Below are 16,226 nucleotides of genomic sequence, written 5' to 3' on the forward strand. Positions count from 1 at the left end.
AAGCTTTGAGCATCAGTAGATAGGAGGGGCTAAAAGGAATAAAATTATGGCCTAAGCAGCTAAATCAAGCTGTCCCTAACCATGTGCTTGTGTCATGAAGGTCCAAGTGAAAAGCTTGAGATTAAGTGGTAAAAGTCGTGATCCCAAGCAAAAGAGTGTGCTTAAGAACTCTGGGCACCTCTAACTGGGGACTCTAGCAAAGCTGAGTCACAATCTGAAAAGGTTCACCCAGTTATGTGTCCGTGGCAAGAATAAAAAAGAACTTAACTAGGAAAATCAATAACATTATCTGTATTTCTGAGTTCCTAAAGAGGCCAAAAATTCTGAACTCCAATGGATAGAGAGATGCCAAAACTATTGAGAGGCAAAAAGCTACTAGTCCTGCTCATCTAATTAAAACTAATTTTCATTTATATTTTTGAAATTTATTGTATTTTCTCTTCTTTTTATCTTATTTTGTTTTTCGTTGCTTGGGGACAAGCAACAATTTATGTTTGGTGTTGTGATGAGCGGATAATTTATACGCTTTTTGGCATTATTTTTAGGTAGTTTTTAGCATATTTTAGTTACTTTTTATTATATTTTTATTAGTTTTTATGCAAAAATCACATTTCGGGACTTTACTATGAGTTTGTATTTTTCTGTAATTTTAGATATTTTTTGGCTGAAATTGAGGGACCTGAGCAAAAATCTGATTCAAAGACTGAGAAAGCGCTGTAGATGCTCTTGGATTCTGACCTCCCTGCACTCAAATGAGATTTTCTGGAGCTACAGAAGTCCAATTGGCACGTTCTCAATTGGGATAGAAAGCTAACATCTTGGGATTTCCAGAAATGTATAATAGTCCATACTTTGACCGATATTTGATGGCCTAAACTGGCATTAAACGCCAACCAGAGACCCTTTTCTAGCATAAAACGCCGGAACTGGCCGCAAAACTGGAGTTGAACGCCCAAACTGGCACTTTACCTGGCATTTAACTCCAGAAAAGGCCTATGCACGTGTAAGGCTCAAGGCTCAGCCCAAGCACACACTAAGTAGGCCCCGGAAGTGGATTTCTGCACTCTCGGCACTTAGTTACTCAATTTCTGTAATCCTTAGTAACTAGTTTAGTATAAATACTAGTCTTTCCTATTGTAAAAGAATTCCTTTTTTCATCTTTTATCAACTTCATGCATGGCTAGCCTCACGGCCATGCCTAGGCTATGTTCTCTTATGTATTTTCCAACGGTGGAGTTTCTACACCTCATAGATTAATGTGCGGAGCTCTGCTGTTCTTCATGAATTCATGCAAGTACTCTTGTTTCTCTTTCAATTCATGCTTACTTCTTCTCCAAGATATACTCTCGTACTTAATTCAATTAAGTCAGAATGAAGGGGCGACCCGTGACAATCACCCACTATCTTTGTTACTCGCTTAGCCAAGATCCGCGTGCCTGACAACCACAAGCGGTCTACATGATGTTCAACATAGTCATTGGACGACAGCCATAGTATAGTCTCTTGGGTCTCTGATCCACAGATTTGACTTGCCTCTTCTGAGAACAGAGCATTTGAATCCGTGAGATTAGAACCTTTGTGGTAGAGGCTAGAACCAATTAGCAGCATTCCTGAGATCCAGAAAGTCTAAACCTTGTTTGTGGTATTCCGAGTAGGATCAGGGACGGGATGACTGTGACGAGCTTCAAACTCGCGAATGTTGGGCGTAGTGACAGTGTGCAAAAGGATAGAGAGATCCTATTCTGACACAAGTGAGAACCGACAGATGATTAGCCGTGCGGTAGCTGTGCCTCGTATTTTTCATCTGAGACGAGAGATCCGACAGTTGATTAGCCATACAAAAACCATACCTGGACCATTTTCACTGAGAGAATGAATGGTAGCCATTGACAACGATGATCCACCAACATACAGCTTGCCATGGAAGGGAGCACGCATGATTGGATGAAGAAAATAGGAAAGTAGAGGTTCAGAAGCAACAAAGCATCTCCGAACGCTTTTCTGAAATTTCCACCAATGAATTACATAAGTATCTTTATTTTAATTTATGTTTTATTTATCTTTTAATTATGAAAACTTCATAACCATTTGAATCTTCCTGACTAAGATTTATAGGATAAGCATAGCTTATTTCAAGCCGACAATCTTCGTGGGATCGACCCTTACTTGTGTAAGGTTTTATTACTTGGATGACCCAGTTCACTTATTGGTTAGTTGTACCGGAGTTGTGAAAAGTGTGATCACAATTCCATGCACCACTCGTCCTCGAGCAAAAGAAGAAAGAAATGAGGAGAAGAAGAAGAAATGGAGGAGATAGATGGGTGTTTTGAATTCGGCCAAGGGAATTTTAAGTGTTTATGATGTGTGGAATTGAAGGTGGTTAGGACAGGTATTTATAGGGTAAGAGAGAGAGGGAATTCATGTAAGAAGGGGTTGGGTTTGGGAAGGAAATGTTTTGAACTTGAATAGTGAGGTAGGTGGGGTTTTATGATAGGTTTTTGGGGAATAGTGGATGGATGTGAGTGGTGAAGAAATTATGGGGAAGAGGGTAGGATTTGATAGGTGAATGGTGTTTGGCTGATGCCCCTTTCTGGCATTTAACGCCAGCCAGACACCCTTTTCTGTCATTAAACGCCAGTCTGTCTGCCAATTCTGGTGTTTAATGCCCAGAATGCTACCAGACTGGCGTTAAACGCCCATTCTGCTATCTGATATGTGGAAAACGATCCAACACAAAACTCACCGGCAAGTGTACCGGGTCGCATCAAGTAGTAATAACTCACGTGAGTGAGGTCGATCCCACAGGAATTGAGGGATTGAGCAATTTTAGTTTAGTGGTTGATTTAGTCAAGCAAATAGGAGTTGATTTGATTGATTTGTATCCAACAGAAGCTAAATTGCAAGAAATTTAAAGGGAGAGGGATAATTGACAAGAATTTAAAGTGCAGAAAAATTAAAAGAGCTGAATCTTAAAGTGCAAGTAATGTAAATTGCAGAAACTTAAATTGCAAGAAATGTAAATAGTTAAAGCTTAAACTGCAAAAAATGTAAATGGCTTGAATAATAAAAGGATTTGGGGACTGGGAGTGCAGAAATTAAACAAGCAAAAATAAATTGCAATAAGCAGAAGAGTAGATGATGAAGTGAATTGAGATAGATTTCAAACAGAAAAGTAAATCAGCTTCAAGAAACATTCAGCAGATGAGCTAAAAGGAAATTTCAAGATCTCAGGGGTCAAGAGACTAGAAAACCAAGTCTAGATCTCACTGCCTTCCTTGATCCAATTCAAAGAGTAATTGCAAACAAATTAAAGTTCAAAACAGTAAAGAAACTTGAATTCAAATCACTGAATTCTGAATTATGCAAAGAAAGGAACAAAGAGATCTCAAGGTGAGAGTGAGATAGAATTTCCTCAATTCTTCACACTTAAGACTCAAATAATGCTTTGCAGAAAAGAAAACAAGAAAACCCAGAGGAAGAGAACTCAATTCTCCTCCTAATTCTCTCAGATCCAAAATCCAAGTAAAAACTCCAAATTACAAGTGAAAATTCTAAAAGAAGAAAAAAAGGTCAAAGTCCCCCTCTAAATCAAACTAGCTTCTATTTATACACTTTTTTCTAATAATCATTAAGCCTTGAATTTGGGCCCTTGGCCTTGATGGAATTGGGTTGAAGATAGCCTCTGTTGATTGCTCTTGGTCTTGAGAAGAAATCTGTTTGCACTATGGACTTTAGGATCATTCACGTTTGAGTCAACGTTTGAGTCAAACGTTGACTCAGACGTCTTCGTGCAACGCATCATGCAGAACGGATTTTTCTGTCACTCATGTTTGAGTTCACGTTTGGGGTCAAACGTGAGCTCAAACGTGATCCCTCTAAGGCAATTTTTAGCCAACGTTTGACCTCACGTTTGAGGCAAACGTTGGCGCAAATGTTGAGTCCTCCAGGGTGTTCTTTTAAGCCAACGTTTGATCTCACGTTTGAGGCAAATGTTGGCGCAAATGTTGAGTCCCCTAGTGTTCTTCTTAAGCCAACGTTTGACCTCACATTTGAAGCAAACATTGGCGCAAACGTTAACTTCCTCCAGGGTATATTATTGAGCCAACCTTTGACCTCACGTTCGAGGCAAACGTTGGCGCAAACGTTAGCTTCTTCCAGGGTTCTTCTTGGGCCAATGTTTGACCTCACGTTTGAGGCAAACGTTGGTGCAAACGTTGGCTTCCTCCAGGGTGGCTTTGCTGTTATCCATTTTTGAGTTCATGTTTGAGGCAAACGTGAACTCAAACATGATCTTCTCAATGCTGCCTTCATTTCCATTCCTGCCATCCCCTTTCTTCAACCTTCCTCCAAGCCTTTTGGTCACCTATCATCAATCAACAAATGCATCAAAGCTATGCCAAAATCATGAGACTTCTTATCCTTGACATATAAGCAATTATAGCACAAAACTCATGAAAATGCATCAATTTACTCATGATTGATTGAATCCAAGTACACATGAATTTCTACCCAAATGGCTTACTTGTAACTCAAGAAAGTGTATAAAACCTATTAAAAACAAAGGAAAAAGACTAGTAAAACTAGGCTAAGATGCCCTGGCATCACTATCCTTACTGGTGTTTAAATGCCAGTAAGCCTGTCCTCCAGGGTGTGCTATTTTTGATGCTATTTTTGATTCCGCTTTAATTCTGCAGCTGTTTTTGTGACTACACATGATCATCAACCTAAAGAAAACATAAACTAACAATGGAAAATGAAATGAAAAAGTAATTAACATAGATAAATAAGATTGGGTTGCCTCCCAATAAGCGCTTCTTTAATATTAATAACTTGACAGTAAGCTCTTACAGAGCTTCACATACACTCAAAGCATGATGGTGGCCTCCCAACACCAAGTTTGAATATGGGGGCTCTGCTTGACTCTGTATTGAGAGAAGCTTTTCATGCTTCCTCTCCATGGTTACAGAGGAAGATCCTTGAGCTTTAAACACAAGGTAGTCCTCATTCAGTTGAAGGACTAACTCTCCTCTGTCCACATCAATCACAGCTCTTGCTGTGGCTAAGAAGGGCCTTCCAAGGATGATGCATTCATCCTCATCCTTCCCAGTGTCTAGGATTATGAAGTCAGCAGGGATGTAAAGGCCTTCAACCTTCACTAAGACATCCTCTACAAGTCCATAAGCCTGTTTCATTGATTTGTCTTCCATCTCTAGTGAGATTCTTACAGCTTGTACCTCACAGATCCCCAATTTCTCCATTATAGAGAGTGGTATGAGGTTAATACTTGAACCAAGGTCACACAGAGCCTTCTCAAAGGTCATGGTGCCCATGGTGCAAGGAATTAAGAACCTTCCGGGATCCGGTTTCTTTTGAGGTAATTTCTGCTGAACCAAGGTATTTAGTTCCTTAATGAGCAATGGAGGTCCATCCTCCCAAGTCTCATTACCAAATAGCTTGGCATTCAGCTTCATGATTGCTCCAAGATACCGAGCAACTTGCTCTTCAATAAGATCTTCATCAGAGCTCATGAACTGCAGCATTAAGTTCCATGGAATCTCTATGGTCTCTATATGAGTCTTAGATTCCTTTGGTTCCTCAATAGAAAACTCCTTATTGGTCAGTGGACGTCTAGCAAGGTCTTCCTCACTGGAAATTACTGCCTTTTTACTCTCTCCAGGTTTGGCCACTTTGGATATAGTTATGGCCTTGCACTCTCTTTTGGACTTCTTTTCTGTACTACTTGGCAGAGTACGAGGGGGAGTTTCAGTAACTTTTTTACTTAGCTGACCCACTTGTGCCTCCAGATTTCTAATGGAGGACCTTGTTTCAGTCATGAAACTGTGAGTGGTCTTAGTCAGATAAGAGACTATGGTTGCTAAGTCAGAGAGGCTTTGCCTAGAATTCTCTGTTTATTGCTGAGACAATGATGAAAAATGTTTGCTATTGCCAAACCGAATTCTCCCACCATTATTATTATTGAAGCCTTGATTAGGCTTCTGCTGATCCTTTCATGAGAAATTAGGATGATTCCTCCATGAAGGATTGTAAGTGTTTTCATAGGATTCTCCCATGTAATTCACTTCTTCCATTCCAGGATTCTCAGGATCATAAGCCTCTCCTTCATGGGAGGATTCTTTAGCACTGCCGGATGCAGCTTGCAATCCAGTCAGATTCTGAGAAATCATATTGACTTGCTGAGTCAATATCTTGTTCTGAGCCAATATGGCATTCAGACTATCTATCTCAAGAACTCCTTTCTTCTGAGTCATCCCATTATTCACAGGATTTCTTTCAGAAGTATACATGAACTGGTTATTTGCAACCATTTCAATGAGTTCCTGGGCTTCTACAAGTGTTTTCTTTAAATGAAGAGATTCACCAGTAGAGTGGTCCAATGACATCTTGGACAATTCAGACAGACCATCATAGAATATACATAAGATGCTCCATTCTGAAAGCATGTTAGAAGGACACCTTCTGATCAATTGCTTGTGTCGTTCCCAAGCTTCATAGAGGGATTCACCTTCTTTCTGTCTGAAGGTTTGGACTTCCACTCTAAGCTTGCTTATCTTTTGAGGTGGAAAAAATTTGGCCAAGAAAGCATTGACCAACTTTTCCCAAGTGTTCAGGCTTTCTCTAGGTTGTGAGTCCAACCATATCCTAGCTTTGTCTCTTACAGCAAAGGGGAAAAGCATAAGTCTGTAGACCTCGGGATCAACCCTATTAGTCTTAACAGTATCACAGATCTGCAAGAATTCAACTAAGAACTGATGAAGATCTTCCCGTGGAAGTCCATAAAACTTGCAATTCTGCTGCATTGGAGAAACTAATTGAGGCTTAAGCTCAAAGTTGTTTGCTCCAATGGCAGGAATTGAGATGCTTCTTCCATAGAAGTTGGAAGTTAGTGCAGTAAAGTCACCAAGCATCTTCCTTGCATCTCTAGCATTGTTATTGGGTTCGACTGCCATGTCTGCTTCTTTTTTGAAATTTTTTGTTAGGTACTCTCCGGAGTGTTGTGCTTTAACTTCTCTTAGCTTCCTCTTCAGAGTCCTTTCAGGTTCAGGATCAGCTTCAACAAGAATGTCCTTATCCTTGTTCCTGCTCATATGAAAAAGAAGCTAGAGAAAAAAGAGAGAATGGAAATCCTCTATGTCACAGTATAGAGATTCCTTTATGTGAGTATAAGAATAAAAGAATAGAAGAATGAGAAGAGAGAGGAGATGAGTAATTCGAATAGAGAAAAGAGAGGGGTTCGAATTATGAGTAGAAGAGAAGTGTTAGTAATTAAATAAAATAAATAGAAAGAGATGAGAGAGAGAGAGAGAGAAGAAATTCAAATACTAAGAGAGAAGAGAAGTGTTAGTAAATAAATAAATAAATAGAAAGAGGTGAGAGAAACAGTATTCGAATTTTTTTTTAGTAAAATAAAAGAAAAATATTTTTGTTTTTATTTTAATTATTTAGTTAGTGTTTGAAAATATTAAAAGAAATAAAAGAAAATTAAAATTTAAAATAATTAGTTAATTAAAAAGGTTTTTGAAAAAGTGGTTAGTGGTTTTCGAAAATTAGAGAGAGAAAAGTAGTTAGGTGGTTTTGAAAAAGAAAAAAAAGAAATAGTAAGCTTTTAAAACCAAAACAAAACAAACAAGTAATTAGCTTAAAAAGATTTGAAAATAAATTTTGAGAAGATAAGAAGTTAGAAGAAGATTTTGAAATTAAATTTTGAAAAAGATATGATTTGAAATTTATTTTAAAAAAGATTAAAAAAGAAATTAAAAAGATTTGATTTTTAAAATTAAAGTTGATGACTTGACTAACAAGAAAGTAAAAGATATGATTCTAGAATTTTAAGATTGAACCTTTCTTAACAAGAAAGTAACAAACTTGAAATTTTTGAATTAAAACATTAATTGTTAGCAAGGATTTTCGAAAATATGAAATAAAATTAAGAAAAAGATTTTGAAAAATTTGTTTTAAAATTTTCGAAAACATTAAAAGAAAAATAAAAAAGATTTTGAAAAATTTTAAGAATGAAATTCGAAAATCATAAAAAATGAAAAAGAATTAATTTTGAAAAAGATTTGAAAAGATAAAGTTTTTAAATTGAAATTTTGACTTGACTAACAAGAAACAACTAAATTTTAAAATTTTTTTACCAAGTCAACTCAAAATTTCGAAAATTATGAGAAGAATAAGGAAAATATTTTTTTTTACTTTTGAATTTTTAATTAGGAGAGAGAAAAACAACAAAATGAAACAAAACATAAAAATTTAAGATTAAAACAAATAATGCATGCAAGAACACTTTGAATGTCAAGATGAACACTAAGAACACTTTGAAGATCATGATGAACATAAAGAACATATTTTTGAAAATTTTTAAGAAAAGAAAGACATGCAAGACACCAAACTTAAGAACTTTTGTACTAGGGACACTAACAATTTGAAAATGCACAAAAAAAATAAGAAAAGACACAAAACAAGAAAATGTAAAGATCAAACAAAGAAAATCATCAAGAACAACTTGAAGATCATGAAGAACATAATGCATGAGTTTTTGAAAATTTTAAGAAAATTAAAAAAAATACAATTGACACCAAACTTAAAATTTGACACAAGACTCAAACAAGAAACACAAAATTTTTTGGTTTTTATGATTTTATTAAATTTTTTTGTATTTTTTTTGAAATTATTTTGGAAAAAGAAAATAAAAAAATTCAAAATTTTTAATAAGAATTCCAGGATTCATGCAATGTTAGTAAGGCTTTGATGCATGTAATGGTTAATGATAGGTGAAAGAAAGCATGAAGGAAGGTTGAAGAGGAGCCTGGAAAAAATGAAGAAGAAGCAACGTTGGTGACCAAGTTGGACTACTAACGTTGCCTCAAACGTTGGAAGAGAATCAGAGCAACTCTTTGTAAAGTGTGCTGATGCTCACGTTGGAGGTGGCGTTGGAGGTCCAACGTTAACCCCAACGTTGTGAGAAAATTATCAATTCTGAGGCTGAAGGATTTTTGAGTGACGCGTACGCATCACGTACGCGTGAAAAAGCAAAACTTTCATATCCACGCACAAGCGTGAGTGGTGCACGGAATTGTGATCACACTTTTCACAACTCCGGTACAGCTTACCAGCAAGTGCACTGGGTCGTCCAAGTAATAATACCTTACGTAAGTAAGGGTCGATCCCACGAAGATTGTCGGCTTGAAGCAACCTATGGTTATCGTGTAAATCTTAGTCAGGCGGATTCTAATGGTTATGAGGTTTTGATAATTAAAAGATAAATAAAACATAAAATAAAATAACATACTTATGTAATTCATGGGGTGGAATTTCAGACAAGCGTTCGGAGATGCTTTGTTGCTTCTGAATCTCTACTTTCCTGCTGTCTTCTTCTCCAAACACGCATGGCTTCCTTCCATGGCAAGCTGTATGTTGGTGGATCACCATTGTCAATACCTACCATCCGTCCTCTCAGTGAAAATGGTCCAGATACGGTTTCTATACAGCTAATCAACTGTCGAATCTCTCGTCTCGGATGAAAAATACCAGGCACAGCTACCGCACGGCTAATCATCTGTTGGTTCTCACTTGTGTCAGAATAGGATCTCTCTATCCTTTAGCACACTGTCACTGCGCGCAACATTCATGAGTTTGAAGCTCGTCACAGTCATCCCGTCCCGGATCCTACTCGGAATAACACAGACAAGGTTTAGACTTTCTGGATCTCAAGAATGCTGCCAATTGGTTCTAGCCTCTACCACGAAGGTTCTAATCTCACGGATTCAAACGCTCTGTTGTTAGGAGAGGCAAGTCAAATCCGTGGATCAGAGACCCAAGAAACTATACTCCGGCTGTCGTCCAATGACTATGTTGAACATCATGTAGACCGCTTGTGGTTGTCAGGCACGCGGATCTTGGCTAAGCGAGTAACGAAGATAGTGGGTGATTGTCACGGGTAACCCCTTCATTCTGACTTAACTGAATTAAGTACGAGAGTATATCTTGGAGAAGAAGTAAGCGTGAATTGAAAGAAAAACAATAGTACTTGCATTAATTCATGAAGAACAGCAGAGCTCCGCACCTTAATCTATGAGGTGTAGAAATTCCACCGTTGGAAAATACATAAGAGAAAATGGTCTTGGCATGGCCGAATGGCCAGTCTCCCAAATGTGAAAAATGGCATAAGCTCTCTTGAATACAATAGTAAAAAGTGCTATTTATACTAAACTAGTTACTAAGGATTACAGAAAATAAGTAACTAAGTGCAGATAGTGCAAAAATCACGTGCATAGACCTTTTCTAGAGTTAAACACCAGCTTAGATACCAGTTTGGGCGTTTAACTCTAGTTCTGGTGCCAGTTCCGGCGTTTTACACCAGAAAAGGGGCTCTGGCTGGCGTTGAACGCCAGTTTGGGCCATCAAATCTTGGGCAAAGTATGAACTATTATTCATTTATGGAAAGACCCAATTGAGAACACGCCAATTGGACTTCTGTAGTTCCAGAAAAAACACGTTTGAGTATAGGGAGGTCAGAATCCAACAGCATCTGCAGTCCTTTCTCAGCCTCTGAATCAGATTTTTGCTTAGGTCCCTCAATTTCAACCAGAAAATACCTGAAATTACAGAAAAACACACAAACTCTTAATAAATTCCAAAAATGTGATTTTTGCATAAAAACTAATAAAAATATAATAAAAAGTAATTAAAACATACTAAAAACTATGTAAAAACAATGCCAAAAAGCATATAAATTATCCGCTCATCAGTGAGTCACGCGCACGCATGGAATGGAAAAATTGACCATCCACACGTACGCGTGGGCCACGCGTACACATCACTAAATGAACGTTGGAGTCCAATGTTGCCTCAAATGCTAGCCTCCAACGTCCGCTATGAAGAACCCAGAATTTGGATTTGAAAAACTAGAATCGACGCGTACGCATCAGTGACGCGTACGCATGGATGGGAAAAGGGTAAATCATGCGCACGCGTGAAAACTCTAACGTTGGAGGCAACGTTGGAGTTCCAACGCTGAGGCCAACGTCCCCTGCATGGTTTTGAAGCTGTAAAATGAAATCTTCGCATCCACGCGCACGCGTGAAGCACGCGTACACGTGGATGAGAATTTTAGCCCCTTGTGCGCAAACGCACAAAGCACGCGTACGCGTGGATAGCGGAATGTTGGTCCTCCAACGTTGAGTCAAATGCCAATGACAGTAAGTTTCTCTGGTTTTTCTGAAGAATGTTTGAGTCAATGTTGGCCGTCAAACGTTGACCCCAACGTGAAGCATCAGACTCTACAATTCAAACCAATTTCTTCTCAACAGCAAAGAACTAATTGGAGCCGATTCAACCCAATTCCACCAAGGCCAAAAGCCCAATTCAAAGATTGAAGATCATTAGAAGAGAGTGTATAAATAGTTTAGAATTTAAGTGAGAGTGACCTTTTTTTTCTGATTTGAATTTTCCTTTTACTGAGTACTGCACATTTACTTTCTGTTGATTTTTCTTTTGCAATCTATCTTTCAATCCGAATTTCCATTTTGAGAGCTATGAACAACTAAACCCCTTTCATTGGGTTAGGGAGCTCTGTGTAATTCAATGGATCAATAGTAATTTTCATTCATCTTCTTCTTTCTTTTCTCTTGATTTTGCTAGAAAGCTTTCGTCCTTTATCAAATTGGATAGTTATCTTGGGAAAGAAGCTATTGATGCCAAGGCATCATAGGCTAGTTTCACTGGCATTTTTCTGTTAGTTTTAGTTATTTTATGCATTTTCTTGAGCTTAAAGTAACCAAAAATGGTTAAATGAAGAACAAAGTAATGAACCATCCAAACAATATGATTTTGAGGCAAATGCCATGAGTTTTAGTTATATTACTTAAATGCTATGAATGAAAGATTTCTCATGAAATTTTGCAAGACTTTGATGCAATTGTTTGGATGATTCCAGGGAAGAAGAGGCTAAGCAAGGAAGCAACAAAATCAATAAAGGAAGCTTGTATATCACATGTGGAGTTTAAGTTCCAGTTTAAGCCTAAACTGGAGCTTAAACGCCAAAATCATGAAGGATAAGAAATGCTGGGATTGAAGTTTAACCTCCAGTTTGACCTCAAACTGGAGGTTAAACGCCAGAATGAGTATGCCACCCAGGGAGGAGTTCCACGTTTAACCTCCAGTTTGACCTCATACTGGAGGTTAAACGCCAGAACCAGGAAGAGTACCAGGGGCCATTCCACGTTTAAGCTCCAGTTTGACTCAAACTGGAGCTTAAACGTGTTCGATAGCTTTTCTACTCCAGGGTTGCTCTCTCTACCTCCACGTTTAACCTCCAGTTTGACCTCAAACTGGAGGTTAAACGTGTTCGACACCTCCAGGGCCACCATTCCAAGCTTCCACGTTTAACCTCCAGTTTGACCTCAAACTGGAGGTTAAACGTGTTCGACCTCCAGTATGCCTCCACCCCTTTCCACGTTTAACCTCCAGTTTGACCTCAAACTGGAGGTTAAACGTGTTCGACCTCCAGGGCTGCCCTTCCTATCTCCACGTTTAAGCTTCAGTTTAACCTTAAACTGAAGCTTAAACGTGTTCGACTACATGACTCTCCAGGGCTACCTTCTTCCATTTCCACGTTTAAGCTTCAGTTTAACCTTAACTGAAGCTTAAACGTGCTTCTACAAATGGCCTCACTGGAAGTGTCTGGCGTTTAAGTTGCAGTTTAAGCTTAAACTACAACTTAAACGCCACTCTTGAAAAGGATTTCTGGGCCAAAAATATTGTGATTTAAGTTAGTCTTTGAGCACAATTATTAACTTAAACTTACTTTGGTATGAAACCCAATTGAATATCATGGTTTATGGGATTGGGCCTGAAGGATTGATGAGTTTGAAATCTCAATTTATTGAGTCATGTGTCATTATTTGATTATCACTAAGTTGGCTCAATAAATGTTACAGGATCTGGATCAACAACCTCATCAAGATTATGGATCATAAACCCAAGGCAAAAGGAAAGCAAGGAGAGGCCTCAAAGCCCAAGAAGCACAACTGAAGCTCAATATAGAAAGTGTATAAATAGGATAGAAGTTAAGTTAGAGAGGACCCTTTACTTTCACTTTTAGCTAGTTTCCTTTTCTTTGTAATTGAATTCAGAGCTATGATTCACTAAACCCCCTTTCATTGGGTTAGGGAGCTCTATTGTAATTCAATGAATCAATAATAGTTTATCTTCTTCTTCAATCTTTTCTCTTGAATTTTGTTAGAAAGCTTCTCGATCTAATTCCATTGAGTAGTTGTCTTGGGAAAGAGACTACTCATACTTGGAATCCTTCGGAGCCTTGGGAAAGGAATGGAGGATTCATGCTAGAGAAGCTTTCTCACAGTGGATTGGATTGGGGTTTGGATGGATATTGTGACATGTAATCCTACCAAATTGTGGTTCATGAAATTGTGTGGTATAATCAGTGATCAAGCATCATCTCTTCTTATGAACATTTAAACCAAGGGATTGGGAATTTGTTTGTTTTTAGAGAGCATTGGTGAGCCAAGGAATTGGGATCCAATCATATAAGATTGCCAAGCAAAATTCAATGAATGCATTGGTTGAGGAAGAGATTTACATGTTTTGATTCGGAGATTTCAATATCTCCTAAACCCAATGAATTCCCCATTTCTGATTTCCACTTTCTCTTACATTCTGCAATTCAATTCTTGCAATCATCCCCATTCCCTTTTAATTTCAGCAATTTACATTCTGCTCTTTAATTCATGCAATTTAAGATTCAGCCATTTAATTTTCTTGTCATTTACTTTTCCCGCCAATTTTACATTCCGCAATTATCATCTCAAATCTTGATTCCGCTCAACTAGAACACACTTCTAATCCGAATTGCTCACTCAACCAATCCTTGTGGGATTCGACCTCACTCTATTGTGAGTTTTTACTTGACGACGATAACCGGTGCACTTGCCGGAAGGAATTTTGCCGATCGTGCAATTTCCTAAATCGTAGCATAACACGTTTATGCGCATCAGCTATTCATAATTGGATCTCCTCGGAACCTTGGAAGAGGAATAAGGATATCATGCTAGAAATGCTTTCTCACATTGGATTAGATTGAGGTTTGGATAGATATAGTGACACGTAATCCTACCATCACTTTGATCAATGAATTTGTGTGGTATAATCAGTGATCAAACTTCATCTCTTCCCATGAGCACTTAAATCAAGGAATTGGGAAATTGTTCATGCTTAGAGAGATTGGTGAGCCAAGGAATTGGGATCCGATCAATTAAGATTGCTAAGGAGATGAACGAATGCATTGATTGCAGAAGAGATGAAAATGAATTTGATTCGGAGAATTATACATCTCCTAAACCCAATGATTCCCCCATCTCTGATCTACCCATTCTATTTACATTTTGCTTCTTTAATTTCATGTTAAATCCCCATTCCCTTTTAATTTCTTGCAATTTAAGTTCCTATTCTTTATTCCCAGTAATTTAATTTTCTGTCATTTAATTTCTTACAATTTAAGTTTCCCACCAATTTTTACTTTCTGCAATTCCCAATTCAATTCCGATTTTACTCAACTAGCATAATTCTCTAATTAACAATGTTCAATCTACCAATCACTGTGGGATTCGACCTCACTCTACATTGAGTTTTTACTTGACGACAATCCGGTGCACTTACCGGTAGGAAATTTTTTGAGAGACGATTTTCGAGTGAATCAAGTTTATGGTGCCGTTGCCAGAGATTGGTTTTGTATTGACAATTACTAAATTGAAGGATAACTAGATTGAGCACTTTACTTTTTCTTTTGATTAATTCAATTTTAATTCTAGTTATTTGGTTTATTCTCTGCAATTTTCTGTTAGTTATTTCTCTTTAATTTTACCTTACTTCTTTACTTTCCAGCAAGCTAACCTACTAACTATTTGATAAATTACTCTAACCAAGCTAACTATACTCTGTTTTAGTAGACTGTACACTTGCTGTTTCTTGTACTTGTTCATTGTATGAAAGGTAGGAGAAAGGAAACTTCAACTTCCTTTGATAGTGAACCGGAAAGAACCGTCCTGAGATTAAGGAGGGAAGCAAGAGGAAAAAGGGTTGTTGGTGCAGAAGAAGAGGAGGAAGACTTGGATATAACCATGGAGGATGATATGGAAAACCATAATGAAGGAGAGGTGAATAACCATGCCAGAAGAGGTGGAGCTAACCCTGCTGGACAAGAGAGGAGAGTTCTAGGCTCATACATCAATCCAAATCCGGGAAATTGTGGTAGCAGCATTCAAAGGCCAACTATCCATGCTAATAATTTCGAATTGAAGCTTCAGTTCATAACTCTTGTCTAAAACAACTGTTCTTTTGGGGGTAGTACACAAGAGGATCCTAATGAGCATCTCATTAAATTCCAAAGGATATGAGACACAGTTAAATCTAATGGTGTTCATCCTGACACCTATAGATTGCTACTATTTCCATTTTCTTTGAGAGGCAAAGCCTCAAAATAGCTGGAGTCATTTCCCAAAGAAAGCTTGACTACCTGGGAAGATGTAATAAACAGATTCCTAACAAGGTTCTACCCTCCCCAAAGAGTAAACAGGCTAAGAACTGAAGTGCAGACATTCAAACAGCAGGATGGTGAAACTCTTTATGAAGCTTGGGAGAGATTCAAAGAATTGACAAAGAGATGCCCCCCTGATATGTTTAATGAGTGGTTGCAAATTCACATCTTCTATGAAGGGCTGAATTGTGAATCCAGAAAAGCTATAGACCACTCATCTGGAGGTTCCCTAAACAAGAAGAAGACCATTGAAGAAGCCATTGATGTTATAGAGACAGTGGCTGATAATGAGTATTTTTATGCCTCAGAAAGAAGTAATAATAGGGGAGTCTTGGAATTAAACCATATGGATGCAATCCTGGCTCAGAACAAGATGATCACTAAGCAACTGGCTGAATTGACCAAGCAAATGGAGAAGAATCAGGCTACAGCTATCCACACTCAACCATCACCTCAAGAAGAGTTGGAGACAGAAGAAGGAGTTCACTGGGAGGAAGCTAATTACCTTGTAAATTCATCTAGGCAAGCTAATGATCCATATTCCAAAACCTATAATTCTGGTTGGAGGAACCACCCAAACTTTGGGTGGGGGAACCAACAAAACCAAGGCCAAGATCACAGACCCCATAATCCAAACCAGTATAACAACTCC

The 16,226-nt window shown here is 38.0% G+C and overlaps 2 non-coding genes across 2 annotated transcripts; one reads left to right on the top strand and one right to left on the bottom strand.

Annotated features, from left to right (window-relative positions):
- Positions 1 to 6,455: 6,455 nt before the first annotated feature.
- LOC148580608 (small nucleolar RNA R71) lies at positions 6,456 to 6,563 on the top strand. Its single transcript, XR_015896618.1, has one exon. It is a non-coding gene; the product is annotated as a small nucleolar RNA R71 (small nucleolar RNA).
- Positions 6,564 to 15,611: 9,048 nt separating this feature from the next.
- On the bottom strand, positions 15,612 to 15,719 carry LOC148580609 (small nucleolar RNA R71). The gene has a single exon (XR_015899673.1). It is a non-coding gene; the product is annotated as a small nucleolar RNA R71 (small nucleolar RNA).
- Positions 15,720 to 16,226: the final 507 nt, after the last annotated feature.

This window comes from Arachis ipaensis, chromosome B10 (genome assembly GCF_059453495.1).
Source record: "Arachis ipaensis isolate K30076 ecotype BB chromosome B10, ASM5945349v1, whole genome shotgun sequence".
Lineage (NCBI taxonomy): Eukaryota > Viridiplantae > Streptophyta > Magnoliopsida > Fabales > Fabaceae > Arachis > Arachis ipaensis.